This window comes from Cupressus sempervirens, chromosome 11, assembly GCF_028749045.1.
Source record: "Cupressus sempervirens isolate cs-2001-9-10 chromosome 11, ASM2874904v1, whole genome shotgun sequence".
Classification (NCBI taxonomy): Eukaryota; Viridiplantae; Streptophyta; class Pinopsida; order Cupressales; family Cupressaceae; genus Cupressus; species Cupressus sempervirens.
Window position 1 is genome coordinate 483,273,075 of NC_143128.1, and position 6,910 is coordinate 483,279,984.

Below are 6,910 nucleotides of genomic sequence, written 5' to 3' on the forward strand. Positions count from 1 at the left end.
CATATGTGCATGTGATTTTATGGGACTACTAATGTGTTCAATGAGTGTGCAGGATATTTTAGCCAAGAAACCTGACGGAGGAATGAAACTGATCCCTATGTGCCATTCGTGGAAACCATGTTGTTCATATCTTATTGTATTGTGAGATGTATGAATGTATGTTTTTTCATGATTAGTAAATGTTAATGTTTCCTAACTGTGTTTTTATAGTGTCACTTGACACTCATGAATTGCATATGCATTCTAGCATGCTAGTTAGGGTTAACTGTGTAACCTTTGGACCTAAGTCAAACTAAGTTAGTGATCTTTTTGCTAATTTGTTTCTTAATTGAGTTTAGTCACCCCTAATTCGAATTACTGCTTAATCTGCATTTTTGATTTGTTAGATGGTCCTAAATATTTCTAGCATTTTTTGGGTCCCAAATCAATTCCTAAGGCCTTAAAACATGAAATATTTATAGCCATGGGGTATGGGTATGGGTTTGGGGTATTTTCCACCCCCCAAGTCCCTTTTGTTGACTTTTGAGGTCACTCAAAAAGTCTATTTTTGCGTTAGTGCGAAAATTGAAAGTTTTTACCATGAGTTGAATAACCTCAACTCCACTTAGAGGTTAACCTTAGGCTTGGTTGAGTTAGAAACTTCTAAATTTTTAGGTGAGTGGGGGAAGTTATTGCCCTTTTTGGTGGTTGAGTTTGGATCTTATTTAGAGGCTCTTTTTGGAGTAGTTTTGGTTGTTACCCAATCTCTACTTTTAAAGAGGAGTCTTGGAAGATTGAAGGCAAGGAAGGAAAATCTCTTCTCAATTAGATCATTTTACCATAACCTTTTGTGAAGGTAGGAGTTCTTCATCTCCTTTGTTCATGTTGTTCATGTTGCTCATGTTGTTTCATGCTTGGTTCATGCTTATGCTATTGTGTTGTTTATTGGTATGCTTGTATGTCTGTTGGGTATGCTTGGGAAGGATTGAAACCATGTTTTCTTGAATGCTTTTCTTTCATGTTTTTGTTTGAATTTTGAAATTTTCTTTAATGGGTGTTTTGGCATTACTCACCCTTGGATAGGTCAGAAGTAGCCAATTTGGGAAAAGGTATTTAGTTGGACTCCAACAGTGTAGAGTCTCTTCTCAGGACAAGAAGAGGGAGAGAGGGTAGGGTGTTATGGGCCCCTACCTGTCAGCACAAACCACATATGAGTTTTGGCATGTAAGAATGGAAGAACGAAAGTTCTTGAGTTATAGCCCTGATTGGGCACCTATTTTGGTGTTGTTTATGACATCTCCTCTTGGAAAAATCCACCTTTCTCTAGTTTTGATTCAATGTTGAATCCTGTTGTGAAAACCTAGTATGGATATGAATGTTTGATTTTTGTCTCCTTGTTATGTTTGTTTGTCACCTGGTCAGATTTTGTTCCCTCCACGATCTTAGCAATGTATTGCAAAAATTGATATGGATCCCTTAATAAGGGTCATGAGAGAAATTTAATTTGATTTTTGTAATTTTAGGATTGGAATCCTATATAAATTGTATTTTGAAAACTTTGTTGTAATGGCAATGACGTTGGATTTTCTTCCTGGTTCCTTCTTGGCGGAGCCTTTGAATTAGGTTACCAATAAAATAGTGATTGAGTATTATTGCTTCTCTTGATATTTTTGTATTTTTCTGTTATATGGATGCATATCTTGAAAATAAGATGAAATGATGATGTTCAATTAGGCAAAATTAAATTTTCATATATTTTGAGACGAAAATTATGTTATGAACGTAGATTCAATTTCATGATCATTCAAATTCTTGGTTTATTTAGATTGTAAAAAGTCCTATTAGATTATATTTATATATATCCCTCTTGTAAAAAAAATTAATCATATAAGTCTCAAAATATTTTCCCCCTTGGCAAACTTTATCAATAACAATGCCAACACTTAGAAATTTTTTTTGCCCCCAAAGAGTAAAAACTCTCTGGATTTTGTATGGGCAAATAAATAAATTTCTCATATGAAAATAGAGAATATTCTCTATTGATGCTTTGTTTTAAATTTAAATTCAAAAAAAAAAAAAAAAAAAAACTTTATAATAATTCTAAATATCCTAGACTCATCCTAAAAGCCCTACCTAATAAACTTTAACCCTTTAATGTTTCCCCCTTTTCTTATGTCACCCACCTAACCGCACTTTACCCTTCTTCCTTGTTCTAAAACTTCCTAGGCGCAGGCTTATTTGGTCATGCATTCAATGTTTTTTTTAAAAAAAAGATGGAGATTAGTTTGTTGTGGTCCCAACTTATCAGTTTGACCAACGCTTGGGAGGAGGCAAGTTGTTTTGGTATTAATGCCCAAATCCTTAACTTGCGTTGACACTTAAATAAATTTTAACCTTGTCTTGGCACACCACCATATATGTCTTGCACAACAATAATGGGAGGGAACACCCACCTTTTTGGTACACCCAGTTAACTTTGGTTAGCACACTGTACCATGGGCAGTAAGATTGCATTGGGTTGAATGGTAGTGTTGAGTTAGATTTATGCTAGGAGATGGAATTTAGTTAGGATTAAATTAAATTTAGATTAGTTTTAGTTATGTGTTAGTTAGTTGATATTAATTTGGTTTTAGTTTATTTTCTTTTAGCTTTGATTTAAGTTAGTTTAAGTTCTTATTAGGAGTAGTAATTTATGACTTTTAGATTTAGTTTAATTCATTAGTATTAGATTTGTTTAATATTAAGTTGTTAGTATTATAAATGTAGTGTTAGTATTAGTTAGATATTAGAATTTGTTTGTAGCAAAATTTAGATTTGTAGTGAGTTTTTAATTTTAGTTAAAGTGTAGTTGTAATTAATACTAGATTCATAAGTAATGTTAGTATAAGTTTGGTTAGTATAAATGTTTTAAATATAAATTATCTTAGCATGATTTAGTTTAGATTTCATTCATTCAATTTTAGTTAAATTATTAATGTTATTGTTATTTTAGAATAAATCTTAAATATTAAATGTATTTAGTTTTAGTAAGTATAGTTAGTTTAGTTTAGTTATGATTTATTAGTATTAAGTATGTAGTTAATTTAGATTTTTGTTAATATATTAGTGTTAGTATGCTTTATTTGTGCAAAGTTTTAAATTTAAGATAGTTGAATTATTCAATAGTATTCATTATAAGTGTTTAGATTGCAAGGTAAATTTGGAAATTAGTTTTAAACTAAATAGTAAATTTAATTAATATATTTAAAAAATTTAGTGTACTTAGTGTTAGCTATGACCTTGTTTTTTTAAGTTAGCATTAATAGAGAAGTTTTTTAGTACTTGTTAAAATTAGATTTTAATTAAATCAATTTAAATTAATTATAATTATGTAATAATGAAACAAATGTGAATATCAAACTTATAGCAAGAGTTCTATTTGACGATTTATTTCTCCTCAAGATCATAAACTTAAGATGTAATGTAGAGAACCTATACTTTAACTTTGAACACAAACATATCAAACTAATAGTATTTCTAATTATTAACTTTAAAAAATAAATTTGGTGTGTGTTTTTGCCCTATATTTTGGGCATGACAATTACTATATATATACACATATAGAAAACATATATATTTGTGTGTATATACCTACATATTGACACCTCTATATACATACATTTTTATATATCATCGCATATGTGTGTGTGTGTGTGCGTGCGCGCATTAAATAAAACACATGCACACACATACACAAGATATATTGCATGTGCATTTGTTTATTTAACATGTAATATATATTTGTACATTTTTTATATATTTAGTTATTTGTGTATAGTTTTTTTTCTCGTATATTGTCATATGAATTAGTAAACACACTTATATATATATATATATATATAACATGTTAAATAAAGCACATGCACACACATACATGAGATATATTATGTGTGCATGTGTTTTTATTTATATAACATGTAATATATATATATATATATATATATTTGTTTGTTTATATTTATATAGATATTTGTATGTATAGTTGATGTTTTTATATTTTGATATATGTAAATTAATAAACATACATTTTTATTTTTACTTTTGTTTTTTGTTTCTATTTTTAGTGGTGGACGTACCTTCATACTACTCACTTCCTATATTGTCATATGTATTAGTAAACACACTTATACATACATACATACATACATACATACATACATACATACATACATACATATATATATATATATATGTATGTATGTATAATGTGTTAAATAAAACACATGCACACACATACACGAGATATATTACATGCACCAACTATACATACAAATATCTATATAAATATAAACAAACATATATATATATATATATATATATATATATACATATATATATATACATATATATATATACATATATACATATATATATATACATATATACATATATACATATACATATATATACATATGTATATATGTATATATGTATATATATGTATATATATATATACATATATACATATGTATATATATATATACATATATATACATATATACATATATACATATGTATATATATGTATACATATGTATATATATATATGTATATATACATATATATATATATATACATATGTATATATATACATATATACATATATATATATACATATATATACATATATACATATATACATATGTATATATATGTATACATATGTATATATATGTATACATATGTATATATATGTATATGTATATATGTATATATATATAGATATTTGTATGTATAGTTGGTGTTTTAATATTTTGATATATGTATTAATAAACATTCATTTTTATTTCTACTTTTATTTTTTGTTTCTGTTTTTAGTGGTGGATGTACATTCTTACTACTCACATACACACCCTTACACACTTTACATATACACATATAGATAACATATATGTATATATATTTGTGTACACATATACCTACATATAGATGCATATATATACATACATTTTTCTATATTTATATATATAACATGTTAAATAAAACACATGCACACACATACACAAGATATATTGCATGTGTATTTGTCTTATTTAACACGTAATATATATATTTTGATGTTTTTGTATATTTAGTTATTTGTGTGTATAGTGTCATGCCCAAAATATAAGGCCAAAAATGCATATAATTTTTAAAAAAATAAAATAAAATGCTATTAAGGTCGTAAAAGATTTTAGATGCAAGTTCCCAACGATATAAAGAAAGATACAACTTAGTTTGGACATTTCGTTAGTGGGGATTATCAGGGTGAATTGAAAATTTCTTAATAAGTCAATTAATTAAATCAATGACTAATCCATTTAACTAAAGACCTAATCCATCAATTAACTTTAATACTTTCTTAAAATATTACCCCCTAAGGATGACGATGGGTAGGACTCCACATTTTATTCGTTACATCAAAATGACCTACCAACAGAAGGGACATATAACTCTTAATTTCATATCTTGTCTAGCATCAAAGAATTATGATCTAAAAACTAATTAACTAGTTCATTCCACCTACTTGATAACTCAAGTGTCACTACAATTTTTAAACATTTAACACTAAGAGAATTCGTTACATTAGAAGATTAATTTAAAATCCCATTAGTTCACGCATGCTAACAATATTTTTATTTTATTTAAAAAGAAACCTTACTTCCCAAGTTTACACTAACTTTTATAACTTTTCTAACATACTTATAACATTCTCACTTACTAATCTATCAATTTCAAATAAAATTGGAGACTAGATTTATTTCAATTAAATCCATAAGTGAAACTAAACTTTATATAACACTATTATAAATCTAAATCCATATTATTGATACCAATACAATGTTCAATCCATCTAATCTTACAATCTATGATATAATGTACTAATAATATAATAAATCTAAACTAACTTAAATCAAATCAGAATAAAATAAAATAATCTAAACTATATTTAATATGAAAAAACCATCACATAAACTTAAAAATAATCTAGACTATATTAGCATTAACTAACTATATGAATTCATGATTACAAGTACATGTTAAAATTTTACCCATCCTTTCTTTTATTTTTTAAATTTTTTTATATATACTAAATTTTAAAAGATAAACAAACAATACTAACACAAGAGTAGCTAACATTTTAATTAAAACAAGTCTTTCTAAACTTACCTTAGCATCTAAACTTACTAAACTAACACTAACTAACAACTTTGAAAAAAACAAAACAAACTTACTATCCTAAAACATAATTACCTATACTAACTTCGCACTAACCCCATCCTACGTGGCACCTGCCCACCAACCAACATCCTAACCAAACTACCCAACCTCCTACGACCACCCTCCCCCACAACCTAAGCCAAGTGGCTCACCTCATGCGTGGGCCACTTCCCAAGGCATCACACTATCCAATGTCTGCGTAGTGCAGACTTGGTTCTCGCCCCCTCTCCTCATTGTGTGATCCTACAGTAAGGAGGTAAGCGCTAGTAGGAGAATGAGTAGATAGTTTGCAAGGTAAGGAAATTAATGAAAGAACTTAATTTTCCCCCCCTCCATCCACTTGATGACATGACATGTCATAGATGTTACATGCTCTCTTGCTGGCAGGCAGTTGGGAAGAAGTCCACGCCTAGTCTTGGAAGGAGATAAAAGTAAGAGATGGGTGGGGAGGAACCTTTTTAAAAAAAAAAACCTATCATGTTTTAATTCCATTCCTTCTCAACTGACATGACATAGGAGCACAAGATCCAAGGTGGCTAAGGAATGATTCTAATTCTTGTCAAACTTTAATTTTTTTGGCCTGCCAACTTCATTCAACCCATGTGCTATCTCAGAGCCTTGGTGATGCGAATTATATATGCTTGTTTGTCAAGGTAAGCTTTTAATGCAATAAGTATTGTTGTTGAGAAAT